Consider the following 14,726-nt stretch of genomic DNA (forward strand, 5'->3'; position numbering starts at 1 on the left):
GAGTAAATTATCAGCAAAAGTTTTTTCAAAAGTGAACTAATCCTTTAATAGGCCTACTAGTCTACTTTAAAAAGGCACCGTTAAATAAATGATTGTCAGTTTATAAAAGCAACCAGGAAAAATGCTGCTCCTGCACAACCCGGTATCACGACAAGACGAGAAATAATCACGTTGGTCCACTTTGGAAAACGTGTAGATGTCAGGGTTTAACCCTTTAACCCCCAAACGTGAAACTTGCACGTTTGCGTTAACACGTTCCAGTGGACCTATTCTACAGGCAATCGCCGCCCTCTGCCATAACGATCTATTGGTTTTCATTAAACCGAGAAAAATTGAGTTTTATTGACGATCACTGAGAAATTTTCTATTGTTATATACAGTATTTTCACAATACAAAATAAGAAAGTTATTTATATCTTTTGCTGTAGTATGTCAGTAAGAAAATCATTTTACATTTATAAACATTCCTTTTGCTATTAATTGTTAATCCTGTGACATATTTGTATACAGTACACTAGGAATCTGACAGCAGCGTCTGATCCACACAGAGATCTGATCTCAACATCATTAAGGTTTTATATGATTACATGAAGAAACAGAAAACAACTGAAGTACTCTGGCAAAATATCCAAGATGCTTGAAGAAACCTCCCTACAAAACTATATGCAAGTAATACAGAGGACAAAAACTGTTTTAAAAACAAATGATGGTTATACCAAATATTTATTTCATTTATTTAATATAAGTTAATTGATAAATAAAATCGGTTTATGACATAATTTTACATCATAAAGCATTCTCACTGTACAGTAAGTGTAAGAGCACAAGGACCGAAAATGTTTCACTGTATTGTAGCTTTGTATGTTTTTTTTTTCTTCGTGTAATCACAGACAGACTCAAAGAATATATATGAGAGAGAGGGAGATATACATATACATTTAATAGATATACATATACATTTAATATGATATACATATATACATATTTAATTAGATATACATATACATTTAAGGCAAGGCAAGGCAAGTTTATTTATATAGCACATTTCATACACAATGGCAATTCAAAGTGCTTTACATAGAAGAAATTAAAATAATCAAAATAAATCAGAATAATTAAAACAGTTTAGAATAAAAAATAAGAAATAATGAAAAATAAAAATTATGATAAAAATAAAATACAGTAAATTAAAACTATTTAGAATAAAATTAAGTGCAGTAACTTAATCATAGTTCCAAAAAAAATACACGAACAGTGGCACAGTGCTCATTCAGTAAATGCACAGCTAAACAGATGTGTTTTGAGTCTTGATTTGAATGTGACTACTGTAGGAGCACACCTGATCTCTTCTGGAAGCTGGTTCCAGCTGCGGCTGGCATAATAGCTAAAAGCAGACTCTCCATGCTTAGAGTGAACCCTTGGTATTTCTAGCTGATGTGATCCTAATGATCTGAGTGATCTGTTGGGTTTATATTCAGTGAGCATATCTGCAATATATTGAGGTCCTAACCCATTAAATGATTTATATACCAGTAATAATACTTTAAAATCAATCCTAAATGTAACTGGCAGCCAGTGTAAAGACCCGAGGACTGGTGTGATGTGTTCATATTTTCTGGTCCTGCTCAGAATCCTGGCAGCAGCGTTCTGTATGAGCTGCAACTGTCTTATGGTCTTTTTAGGAAGGCCAGTGAGGAGGCCATTACAGTAATCCACCCTGCTGGTGATGAAAGCATGCACAAGTTTCTCTAAGTCTTGACTGGAAACAAAGCATCTAATTCTTGAAATATTTTTCAGATGATAGTATGCTGATTTAGTTATTGCTTTGACATGACTATTGAAACTGAGGTCTGACCAAGATTCCTGACTTGATTTTTAGTTGTTAGACCCCTAGCGTCAAGGTATGCATTCACCTTAAGAACTTCATCTTTGTTTCCAAACGCAATAACTTCAGTTTTGTCTTTGTTTAACTGCAGAAAGTTTTGACACATCCAACCGTTTACTTCATCAATGCATTGGCACAGGGAGTTAATGGGGCTGTAGTCGTTAGGCGATAGGGCTAAGTAGAGCTGTGTGTCGTCTGCGTAGCTGTGGTAAGCTATTTGGTTCTTTTTCATTATTTGGCTCATTGGGAGCATATACAGGTTGAATAGGAGTGGCGCAAGAATCGAGCCCTGAGGGACTCCGCAAGTCATGGATGTCCACTCAGACTTATGTTCTCCCATACTCACAAAATAACCTCTCCCTTCTAAGTATGACCTGAACCATTTTAGGACTATCCCAGAAAGCCCCACCCAGTTTTCCAGCCTGTCAAGAAGTATGTTGTGGGGTACCACTGTCGTTTTTTTTTTCGGGCCGAATTTTTGAGTTTCGATATCTCAGCTCTGGAAGGGGCTAGAGCCTCCATTTTTGCACTCAGGTCTAAGTCTCATGTCCCTCTATCAGAATTTGGGAAGATTGGAGAAACTTAATTTTTCGCCCAAAAAAAAAACGTAAGGGGTACCACTGTCGTTTTTTTTTCGGGCCGAATTTTTGAGTTTCGATATCTCAGCTCTGGAAGGGGCTAGAGCCTCCATTTTTGCACTCAGGTACAAGTCCCATGGCCCTCTATCAGAATCCAGAGTTTTGGGAAGATTGGAGAAACTTAATTTTTCGCCCAAAAAAAAAAACGTAAGGGGTACCACTGTCGTTTTTTTTCGGGCCGAATTTTTGAGTTTCGATATCTCAGCTCTGGAAGGGGCTAAAGCCTCCATTTTTGCACTCAGGTCTAAGTCTCATGTCCCTCTATCAGAATTTGGGAAGATTGGAGAAACTTAATTTTTCGCCCAAAAAAAAAACGTAAGGGGTACCACTGTCGTTTTTTTTTCGGGCCGAATTTTTGAGTTTCGATATCTCAGCTCTGGAAGGGGCTAGAGCCTCCATTTTTGCACTCAGGTACAAGTCTCATGGCCCTCTATCAGAATTTGGGAAGATTGGAGAAACTTAATTTTTCGCCCAAAAAAAAAAACGTAAGGGGTACCACTGTCGTTTTTTTTTTCGGGCCGAATTTTTGAGTTTCGATATCTCAGCTCTGGAAGGGGCTAGAGCCTCCATATTTGCACTCAGGTCTAAGTCTCATGGCCCTCTATCAGAATTTGGGAAGATTGGAGAAACTTAATTTTTCGCCCCCCCAAAAAAAACGTAAGGGGTACCACTGTCGTTTTTTTTTCGGGCCGAATTTTTGAGTTTCGATATCTCAGCTCTGGAAGGGGCTAGAGCCTCCATTTTTGCACTCAGGTCTAAGTCTCATGTCCCTCTATCAGAATTTGGGAAGATTGGAGAAACTTAATTTTTCGCCCAAAAAAAAAAACGTAAGGGGTACCACTGTCGTTTTTTTTTCGGGCCGAATTTTTGAGTTTCGATATCTCAGCTCTGGAAGGGGCTAGAGCCTCCATTTTTGCACTCAGGTACAAGTCTCGTGGCCCTCTATCAGAATTTGGGAAGATTGGAGAAACTTAATTTTTCGCCCAAAAAAAAAACTTAAGGGGTACCACTGTCGTTTTTTTTTTCGGGCCGAATTTTTGAGTTTCGATATCTCAGCTCTGGAAGGGGCTAGAGCCTCCATTTTTGCACTCAGGTCTAAGTCTCATGGCCCTCTATCAGAATTTGGTAAGATTGGAGAAACTTAATTTTTCGCCCAAAAAAAAAACGTAAGGGGTACCACTGTCGTTTTTTTTTTCGGGCCGAATTTTTGAGTTTCGATATCTCAGCTCTGGAAGGGGCTAGAGCCTCCATTTTTGCACTCAGGTCTAAGTCTCATGGCCCTCTACCAGAATTTGGGAATATTGGAGAAACTTAATTTTCCGCCCAAAAAAAAAAAACGTAAGGGGTACCACTGTCGTTTTTTTTTTCGGGCCGAATTTTTGAGTTTCGATATCTCAGCTCTGGAAGGGGCTAGAGCCTCCATTTTTGCACTCAGGTCTAAGTCTCATGGCCCTCTATCAGAATTTGGGAAGATTGGAGAAACTTAATTTTTCGCCCCCCAAAAAAAAACGTAAGGGGTACCACTGTCGTTTTTTTTTCGGGCCGAATTTTTGAGTTTCGATATCTCAGCTCTGGAAGGGGCTAGAGCCTCCATTTTTGCACTCAGGTCTAAGTCTCATGGCCCTCTATCAGAATTTGGGAAGATTGGAGAAACTTAATTTTTCGCCCAAAAAAAAAACGTAAGGGGGTACCACTGTCGTTTTTTTTTTCGGGCCGAATTTTTGAGTTTCGATATCTCAGCTCTGGAAGGGGCTAGAGCCTCCATTTTTGCACTCAGGTCTAAGTCTCATGTCCCTCTATCAGAATTTGGGAAGATTGGAGAAACTTAATTTTTCGCCCAAAAAAAAAACGTAAGGGGTACCACTGTCGTTTTTTTTTCGGGCCGAATTTTTGAGTTTCGATATCTCAGCTCTGGAAGGGGCTAGAGCCTCCATTTTTGCACTCAGGTCTAAGTCTCATGTCCCTCTATCAGAATTTGGGAAGATTGGAGAAACTTAATTTTTCGCCCAAAAAAAAAACGTAAGGGGTACCACTGTCGTTTTTTTTTCGGGCCGAATTTTTGAGTTTCGATATCTCAGCTCTGGAAGGGGCTAGAGCCTCAATTTTTGCACTCAGGTACAAGTCTCATGGCCCTCTATCAGAATTTGGGAAGATTGGAGAAACTTAATTTTTCACCCCCCCAAAAAAAACGTAAGGGGTACCACTGTCGTTTTTTTTTTCGGGCCGAATTTTTGAGTTTCGATATCTCAGCTCTGGAAGGGGCTAGAGCCTCCATTTTTGCACTCAGGTCTAAGTCTCATGTCCCTCTATCAGAATTTGGGAAGATTGGAGAAACTTAATTTTTCGCCCAAAAAAAAAACGTAAGGGGTACCACTGTCGTTTTTTTTTTCGGGCCGAATTTTTGAGTTTCGATATCTCAGCTCTGGAAGGGGCTAGAGCCTCCATTTTTGCACTCAGGTACAAGTCTCATGTCCCTCTATCAGAATTTGGGAAGATTGGAGAAACTTAATTTTTCGCCCAAAAAAAAAACGTAAGGGGTACCACTGTCGTTTTTTTTTCGGGCCGAATTTTTGAGTTTCGATATCTCAGCTCTGGAAGGGGCTAGAGCCTCCATTTTTGCACTCAGGTACAAGTCCCATGGCCCTCTATCAAAATCCAGAGTTTTGGGAAGATTGGAGAAACTTAATTTTTCGCCCAAAAAAAAAAACGTAAGGGGTACCACTGTCGTTTTTTTTCGGGCCGAATTTTTGAGTTTCGATATCTCAGCTCTGGAAGGGGCTAGAGCCTCCATTTTTGCACTCAGGTCTAAGTCTCATGTCCCTCTATCAGAATTTGGGAAGATTGGAGAAACTTAATTTTTCGCCCAAAAAAAAAACGTAAGGGGTACCACTGTCGTTTTTTTTTTCGGGCCGAATTTTTGAGTTTCGATATCTCAGCTCTGGAAGGGGCTAGAGCCTCCATTTTTGCACTCAGGTACAAGTCTCATGGCCCTCTATCAGAATTTGGGAAGATTGGAGAAACTTAATTTTTCGCCCCCCCAAAAAAAACGTAAGGGGTACCACTGTCGTTTTTTTTTCGGGCCGAATTTTTGAGTTTCGATATCTCAGCTCTGGAAGGGGCTAGAGCCTCCATTGTTGCACTCAGGTACAAGTCTCGTGGCCCTCTATCAGAATTTGGGAAGATTGGAGAAACTTAATTTTTCGCCCCCCCAAAAAAAACGTAAGGGGTACCACTGTCGTTTTTTTTTCGGGCCGAATTTTTGAGTTTCGATATCTCAGCTCTGGAAGGGGCTAGAGCCTCCATTGTTGCACTCAGGTACAAGTCTCGTGGCCCTCTATCAGAATTTGGGAAGATTGGAGAAACTTAATTTTTCGCCCAAAAAAAAAAACGTAAGGGGTACAACTGTCGTTTTTTTTCGGGCCGAATTTTTGAGTTTCGATATCTCAGCTCTGGAAGGGGCTAGAGCCTCCATTTTTGCACTCAGGTCTAAGTCTCATGTCCCTCTATCAGAATTTGGGAAGATTGGAGAAACTTAATTTTTCGCCCAAAAAAAAAACGTAAGGGGTACCACTGTCGTTTTTTTTTTCGGGCCGAATTTTTGAGTTTCGATATCTCAGCTCTGGAAGGGGCTAGAGCCTCCATTTTTGCACTCAGGTACAAGTCTCATGGCCCTCTATCAGAATTTGGGAAGATTGGAGAAACTTAATTTTTCGCCCCCCCAAAAAAAACGTAAGGGGTACCACTGTCGTTTTTTTTTCGGGCCGAATTTTTGAGTTTCGATATCTCAGCTCTGGAAGGGGCTAGAGCCTCCATTGTTGCACTCAGGTACAAGTCTCGTGGCCCTCTATCAGAATTTGGGAAGATTGGAGAAACTTAATTTTTCGCCCAAAAAAAAAACTTAAGGGGTACCACTGTCGTTTTTTTTTTCGGGCCGAATTTTTGAGTTTCGATATCTCAGCTCTGGAAGGGGCTAGAGCCTCCATTTTTGCACTCAGGTCTAAGTCTCATGGCCCTCTATCAGAATTTGGGAAGATTGGAGAAACTTAATTTTTCGCCCAAAAAAAAAACGTAAGGGGTACCACTGTCGTTTTTTTTTTCGGGCCGAATTTTTGAGTTTCGATATCTCAGCTCTGGAAGGGGCTAGAGCCTCCATTTTTGCACTCAGGTCTAAGTCTCATGGCCCTCTACCAGAATTTGGGAATATTGGAGAAACTTAATTTTCCGCCCAAAAAAAAAAAACGTAAGGGGTACCACTGTCGTTTTTTTTTTCGGGCCGAATTTTTGAGTTTCGATATCTCAGCTCTGGAAGGGGCTAGAGCCTCCATTTTTGCACTCAGGTCTAAGTCTCATGGCCCTCTATCAGAATTTGGGAAGATTGGAGAAACTTAATTTTTCGCCCAAAAAAAAAACGTAAGGGGTACCACTGTCGTTTTTTTTTTTCGGGCCGAATTTTTGAGTTTCGATATCTCAGCTCTGGAAGGGGCTAGAGCCTCCATTTTTGCACTCAGGTCTAAGTCTCATGGCCCTCTACCAGAATTCTGGAAGATTGGAGAAACTTAATTTTTCGCCCCAAAAAAAAAAACGTAAGGGGTACCACTGTCGTTTTTTTTTCGGGCCGAATTTTTGAGTTTCGATATCTCAGCTCTGGAAGGGGCTAGAGCCTCCATTTTTGCACTCAGGTCTAAGTCTCATGGCCCTCTATCAGAATTTGGGAAGATTGGAGAAACTTAATTTTTCGCCCCCCCAAAAAAAACGTAAGGGGTACCACTGTCGTTTTTTTTTCGGGCCGAATTTTTGAGTTTCGATATCTCAGCTCTGGAAGGGGCTAGAGCCTCCATTTTTGCACTCAGGTCTAAGTCTCATGGCCCTCTATCAGAATTTGGGAAGATTGGAGAAACTTAATTTTTCGCCCAAAAAAAAAACGTAAGGGGTACCACTGTCGTTTTTTTTTTCGGACCGTATTTTTGAGTTTCGATATCTCAGCTCTGGAAGGGGCTAGAGCCTCCATTTTTGCACTCAGGTCTAAGTCTCATGTCCCTCTATCAGAATTTGGGAAGATTGGAGAAACTTAATTTTTCGCCCAAAAAAAAAACGTAAGGGGTACCACTGTCGTTTTTTTTTCGGGCCGAATTTTTGAGTTTCGATATCTCAGCTCTGGAAGGGGCTAGAGCCTCCATTTTTGCACTCAGGTCTAAGTCTCATGGCCCTCTATCAGAATTTGGGAAGATTGGAGAAACTTAATTTTCCGCCCAAAAAAAAAAAACGTAAGGGGTACCACTGTCGTTTTTTTTTTCGGGCCGAATTTTTGAGTTTCGATATCTCAGCTCTGGAAGGGGCTAGAGCCTCCATTTTTGCACTCAGGTCTAAGTCTCATGGCCCTCTATCAGAATTTAGGAAGATTGGAGAAACTTAATTTTTCGCCCCCCCAAAAAAAACGTAAGGGGTACCACTGTCGTTTTTTTTTTCGGGCCGAATTTTTGAGTTTCGATATCTCAGCTCTGGAAGGGGCTAGAGCCTCCATTTTTGCACTCAGGTCTAAGTCTCATGGCCCTCTATCAGAATTTGGGAAGATTGGAGAAACTTAATTTTTCGCCCAAAAAAAAAACGTAAGGGGTACCACTGTCGTTTTTTTTTTCGGGCCGAATTTTTGAGTTTCGATATCTCAGCTCTGGAAGGGGCTAGAGCCTCCATTTTTGCACTCAGGTCTAAGTCTCATGTCCCTCTATCAGAATTTGGGAAGATTGGAGAAACTTAATTTTTCGCCCAAAAAAAAAACGTAAGGGGTACCACTGTCGTTTTTTTTTTCGGGCCGAATTTTTGAGTTTCGATATCTCAGCTCTGGAAGGGGCTAGAGCCTCCATTTTTGCACTCAGGTCTAAGTCTCATGTCCCTCTATCAGAATTTGGGAAGATTGGAGAAACTTAATTTTTCGCCCAAAAAAAAAAACTTAAGGGGTACCACTGTCGTTTTTTTTTTCGGGCCGAATTTTTGAGTTTCGATATATCAGCTCTGGAAGGGGCTAGAGCCTCCATTTTGCGCTCAGGTACAAGTCTCATGGCCCTCTATCAGAATCCAGAGTTTTGGGAAGATTGGAGAAACTTAATTTTTCGCCCCCCCAAAAAAAACGTAAGGGGTACCACTGTCGTTTTTTTTTCGGGCCGAATTTTTGAGTTTCGATATCTCAGCTCTGGAAGGGGCTAGAGCCTCCATTTTTGCACTCAGGTCTAAGTCTCATGGCCCTCTATCAGAATTTGGGAAGATTGGAGAAACTTAATTTTTCGCCCAAAAAAAAAACGTAAGGGGTACCACTGTCGTTTTTTTTTTCGGGCCGAATTTTTGAGTTTCGATATCTCAGCTCTGGAAGGGGCTAGAGCCTCCATTTTTGCACTCAGGTCTAAGTCTCATGGCCCTCTATCAGAATTTGGTAAGATTGGAGAAACTTAATTTTTCGCCCAAAAAAAAACGTAAGGGGTACCACTGTCGTTTTTTTTTTCGGGCCGAATTTTTGAGTTTCGATATCTCAGCTCTGGAAGGGGCTAGAGCCTCCATTTTTGCACTCAGGTCTAAGTCTCATGGCCCTCTACCAGAATTTGGGAATATTGGAGAAACTTAATTTTCCGCCCAAAAAAAAAAAACGTAAGGGGTACCACTGTCGTTTTTTTTTTCGGGCCGAATTTTTGAGTTTCGATATCTCAGCTCTGGAAGGGGCTAGAGCCTCCATTTTTGCACTCAGGTCTAAGTCTCATGGCCCTCTATCAGAATTTGGGAAGATTGGAGAAACTTAATTTTTCGCCCCCCAAAAAAAAACGTAAGGGGTACCACTGTCGTTTTTTTTTCGGGCCGAATTTTTGAGTTTCGATATCTCAGCTCTGGAAGGGGCTAGAGCCTCCATTTTTGCACTCAGGTCTAAGTCTCATGGCCCTCTATCAGAATTTGGGAAGATTGGAGAAACTTAATTTTTCGCCCAAAAAAAAAACGTAAGGGGTACCACTGTCGTTTTTTTTTTCGGGCCGAATTTTTGAGTTTCGATATCTCAGCTCTGGAAGGGGCTAGAGCCTCCATTTTTGCACTCAGGTCTAAGTCTCATGTCCCTCTATCAGAATTTGGGAAGATTGGAGAAACTTAATTTTTCGCCCAAAAAAAAAACGTAAGGGGTACCACTGTCGTTTTTTTTTCGGGCCGAATTTTTGAGTTTCGATATCTCAGCTCTGGAAGGGGCTAGAGCCTCCATTTTTGCACTCAGGTCTAAGTCTCATGTCCCTCTATCAGAATTTGGGAAGATTGGAGAAACTTAATTTTTCGCCCAAAAAAAAAACGTAAGGGGTACCACTGTCGTTTTTTTTTCGGGCCGAATTTTTGAGTTTCGATATCTCAGCTCTGGAAGGGGCTAGAGCCTCCATTTTTGCACTCAGGTACAAGTCCCATGGCCCTCTATCAGAATCCAGAGTTTTGGGAAGATTGGAGAAACTTAATTTTTCGCCCAAAAAAAAAAACGTAAGGGGTACCACTGTCGTTTTTTTTCGGGCCGAATTTTTGAGTTTCGATATCTCAGCTCTGGAAGGGGCTAGAGCCTCCATTTTTGCACTCAGGTCTAAGTCTCATGTCCCTCTATCAGAATTCGGGAAGATTGGAGAAACTTAATTTTTCGCCCAAAAAAAAAACGTAAGGGGTACCACTGTCGTTTTTTTTTCGGGCCGAATTTTTGAGTTTCGATATCTCAGCTCTGGAAGGGGCTAGAGCCTCCATTTTTGCACTCAGGTACAAGTCTCATGGCCCTCTATCAGAATTTGGGAAGATTGGAGAAACTTAATTTTTCGCCCAAAAAAAAAACGTAAGGGGTACCACTGTCGTTTTTTTTTTCGGGCCGAATTTTTGAGTTTCGATATCTCAGCTCTGGAAGGGGCTAGAGCCTCCATATTTGCACTCAGGTCTAAGTCTCATGGCCCTCTATCAGAATTTGGGAAGATTGGAGAAACTTAATTTTTCGCCCCCCCAAAAAAAACGTAAGGGGTACCACTGTCGTTTTTTTTTCGGGCCGAATTTTTGAGTTTCGATATCTCAGCTCTGGAAGGGGCTAGAGCCTCCATTTTTGCACTCAGGTCTAAGTCTCATGTCCCTGTATCAGAATTTGGGAAGATTGGAGAAACTTAATTTTTCGCCCAAAAAAAAAAACGTAAGGGGTACCACTGTCGTTTTTTTTTCGGGCCGAATTTTTGAGTTTCGATATCTCAGCTCTGGAAGGGGCTAGAGCCTCCATTTTTGCACTCAGGTACAAGTCTCGTGGCCCTCTATCAGAATTTGGGAAGATTGGAGAAACTTAATTTTTCGCCCAAAAAAAAAACTTAAGGGGTACCACTGTCGTTTTTTTTTTCGGGCCGAATTTTTGAGTTTCGATATCTCAGCTCTGGAAGGGGCTAGAGCCTCCATTTTTGCACTCAGGTCTAAGTCTCATGGCCCTCTATCAGAATTTGGTAAGATTGGAGAAACTTAATTTTTCGCCCAAAAAAAAAACGTAAGGGGTACCACTGTCGTTTTTTTTTTCGGGCCGAATTTTTGAGTTTCGATATCTCAGCTCTGGAAGGGGCTAGAGCCTCCATTTTTGCACTCAGGTCTAAGTCTCATGGCCCTCTACCAGAATTTGGGAAGATTGGAGAAACTTAATTTTCCGCCCAAAAAAAAAAACGTAAGGGGTACCACTGTCGTTTTTTTTTTCGGGCCGAATTTTTGAGTTTCGATATCTCAGCTCTGGAAGGGGCTAGAGCCTCCATTTTTGCACTCAGGTCTAAGTCTCATGGCCCTCTATCAGAATTTGGGAAGATTGGAGAAACTTAATTTTTCGCCCAAAAAAAAAAACGTAAGGGGTACCACTGTCGTTTTTTTTTTCGGGCCGAATTTTTGAGTTTCGATATCTCAGCTCTGGAAGGGGCTAGAGCCTCCATTTTTGCACTCAGGTCTAAGTCTCATGGCCCTCTATCAGAATTTGGGAAGATTGGAGAAACTTAATTTTTCGCCCAAAAAAAAAACGTAAGGGGTACCACTGTCGTTTTTTTTTTTTCGGGCCGAATTTTTGAGTTTCGATATCTCAGCTCTGGAAGGGGCTAGAGCCTCCATTTTTGCACTCAGGTCTAAGTCTCATGGCCCTCTACCAGAATTCTGGAAGATTGGAGAAACTTAATTTTTCGCCCCAAAAAAAAAACGTAAGGGGTACCACTGTCGTTTTTTTTTCGGGCCGAATTTTTGAGTTTCGATATCTCAGCTCTGGAAGGGGCTAGAGCCTCCATTTTTGCACTCAGGTCTAAGTCTCATGGCCCTCTATCAGAATTTGGGAAGATTGGAGAAACTTAATTTTTCGCCCCCCCAAAAAAAACGTAAGGGGTACCACTGTCGTTTTTTTTTCGGGCCGAATTTTTGAGTTTCGATATCTCAGCTCTGGAAGGGGCTAGAGCCTCCATTTTTGCACTCAGGTCTAAGTCTCATGGCCCTCTATCAGAATTTGGGAAGATTGGAGAAACTTAATTTTTCGCCCAAAAAAAAAACGTAAGGGGTACCACTGTCGTTTTTTTTTTCGGGCCGAATTTTTGAGTTTCGATATCTCAGCTCTGGAAGGGGCTAGAGCCTCCATTTTTGCACTCAGGTCTAAGTCTCATGTCCCTCTATCAGAATTTGGGAAGATTGGAGAAACTTAATTTTTCGCCCAAAAAAAAAACGTAAGGGGTACCACTGTCGTTTTTTTTTCGGGCCGAATTTTTGAGTTTCGATATCTCAGCTCTGGAAGGGGCTAGAGCCTCCATTTTTGCACTCAGGTCTAAGTCTCATGGCCCTCTATCAGAATTTGGGAAGATTGGAGAAACTTAATTTTTCGCCCCAAAAAAAAAACTTAAGGGGTACCACTGTCGTTTTTTTTTTCGGGCCGAATTTTTGAGTTTCGATATCTCAGCTCTGGAAGGGGCTAGAGCCTCCATTTTTGCACTCAGGTCTAAATTTCATGGCCCTCTATCAGAATTTGGTAAGATTGGAGAAACTTAATTTTTCGCCCCCAAAAAAAACGTAAGGGGTACCACTGTCGTTTTTTTTTTCGGGCCGAATTTTTGAGTTTCGATATCTCAGCTCTGGAAGGGGCTAGAGCCTCCATTTTTGCACTCAGGTCTAAGTCTCATGTCCCTCTATCAGAATTTGGGAAGATTGGAGAAACTTAATTTTTCGCCCAAAAAAAAAAACGTAAGGGGTACCACTGTCGTTTTTTTTTCGGGCCGAATTTTTGAGTTTCGATATCTCAGCTCTGGAAGGGGCTAGAGCCTCCATTTTTGCACTCAGGTACAAGTCTCGTGGCCCTCTATCAGAATTTGGGAAGATTGGAGAAACTTAATTTTTCGCCCAAAAAAAAAACTTAAGGGGTACCACTGTCGTTTTTTTTTTCGGGCCGAATTTTTGAGTTTCGATATCTCAGCTCTGGAAGGGGCTAGAGCCTCCATTTTTGCACTCAGGTCTAAGTCTCATGGCCCTCTATCAGAATTTGGTAAGATTGGAGAAACTTAATTTTTCGCCCAAAAAAAAAACGTAAGGGGTACCACTGTCGTTTTTTTTTTCGGGCCGAATTTTTGAGTTTCGATATCTCAGCTCTGGAAGGGGCTAGAGCCTCCATTTTTGCACTCAGGTCTAAGTCTCATGGCCCTCTACCAGAATTTGGGAATATTGGAGAAACTTAATTTTCCGCCCAAAAAAAAAAAACGTAAGGGGTACCACTGTCGTTTTTTTTTTCGGGCCGAATTTTTGAGTTTCGATATCTCAGCTCTGGAAGGGGCTAGAGCCTCCATTTTTGCACTCAGGTCTAAGTCTCATGTCCCTCTATCAGAATTTGGGAAGATTGGAGAAACTTAATTTTTCGCCCAAAAAAAAAAAACGTAAGGGGTACCACTGTCGTTTTTTTTTCGGGCCGAATTTTTGAGTTTCGATATCTCAGCTCTGGAAGGGGCTAGAGCCTCCATTTTTGCACTCAGGTACAAGTCTCGTGGCCCTCTATCAGAATTTGGGAAGATTGGAGAAACTTAATTTTTCGCCCAAAAAAAAAACTTAAGGGGTACCACTGTCGTTTTTTTTTTCGGGCCGAATTTTTGAGTTTCGATATCTCAGCTCTGGAAGGGGCTAGAGCCTCCATTTTTGCACTCAGGTCTAAGTCTCATGGCCCTCTATCAGAATTTGGTAAGATTGGAGAAACTTAATTTTTCGCCCAAAAAAAAAACGTAAGGGGTACCACTGTCGTTTTTTTTTTCGGGCCGAATTTTTGAGTTTCGATATCTCAGCTCTGGAAGGGGCTAGAGCCTCCATTTTTGCACTCAGGTCTAAGTCTCATGGCCCTCTACCAGAATTTGGGAATATTGGAGAAACTTAATTTTCCGCCCAAAAAAAAAAAACGTAAGGGGTACCACTGTCGTTTTTTTTTTCGGGCCGAATTTTTGAGTTTCGATATCTCAGCTCTGGAAGGGGCTAGAGCCTCCATTTTTGCACTCAGGTCTAAGTCTCATGGCCCTCTATCAGAATTTGGGAAGATTGGAGAAACTTAATTTTTCGCCCCCCAAAAAAAAACGTAAGGGGTACCACTGTCGTTTTTTTTTCGGGCCGAATTTTTGAGTTTCGATATCTCAGCTCTGGAAGGGGCTAGAGCCTCCATATTTGCACTCAGGTCTAAGTCTCATGGCCCTCTATCAGAATTTGGGAAGATTGGAGAAACTTAATTTTTCGCCCAAAAAAAAAAACGTAAGGGGTACCACTGTCGTTTTTTTTTTCGGGCCGAATTTTTGAGTTTCGATATCTCAGCTCTGGAAGGGGCTAGAGCCTCCATTTTTGCACTCAGGTCTAAGTCTCATGTCCCTCTATCAGAATTTGGGAAGATTGGAGAAACTTAATTTTTCGCCCAAAAAAAAAACGTAAGGGGTACCACTGTCGTTTTTTTTTCGGGCCGAATTTTTGAGTTTCGATATCTCAGCTCTGGAAGGGGCTAGAGCCTCCATTTTTGCACTCAGGTCTAAGTCTCATGTCCCTCTATCAGAATTTGGGAAGATTGGAGAAACTTAATTTTTCGCCCAAAAAAAAAACGTAAGGGGTACCACTGTCGTTTTTTTTTCGGGCCGAATTTTTGAGTTTCGATATCTCAGCTCTGGAAGGGGCTAGAGCCTCCATTTTTGCACTCAGGTACAAGTCCCATG

This window comes from Pimephales promelas, chromosome 23, assembly GCF_988280905.1.
Source record: "Pimephales promelas chromosome 23, fPimPro1.hap1.1, whole genome shotgun sequence".
Taxonomy (NCBI): Eukaryota; Metazoa; Chordata; class Actinopteri; order Cypriniformes; family Leuciscidae; genus Pimephales; species Pimephales promelas.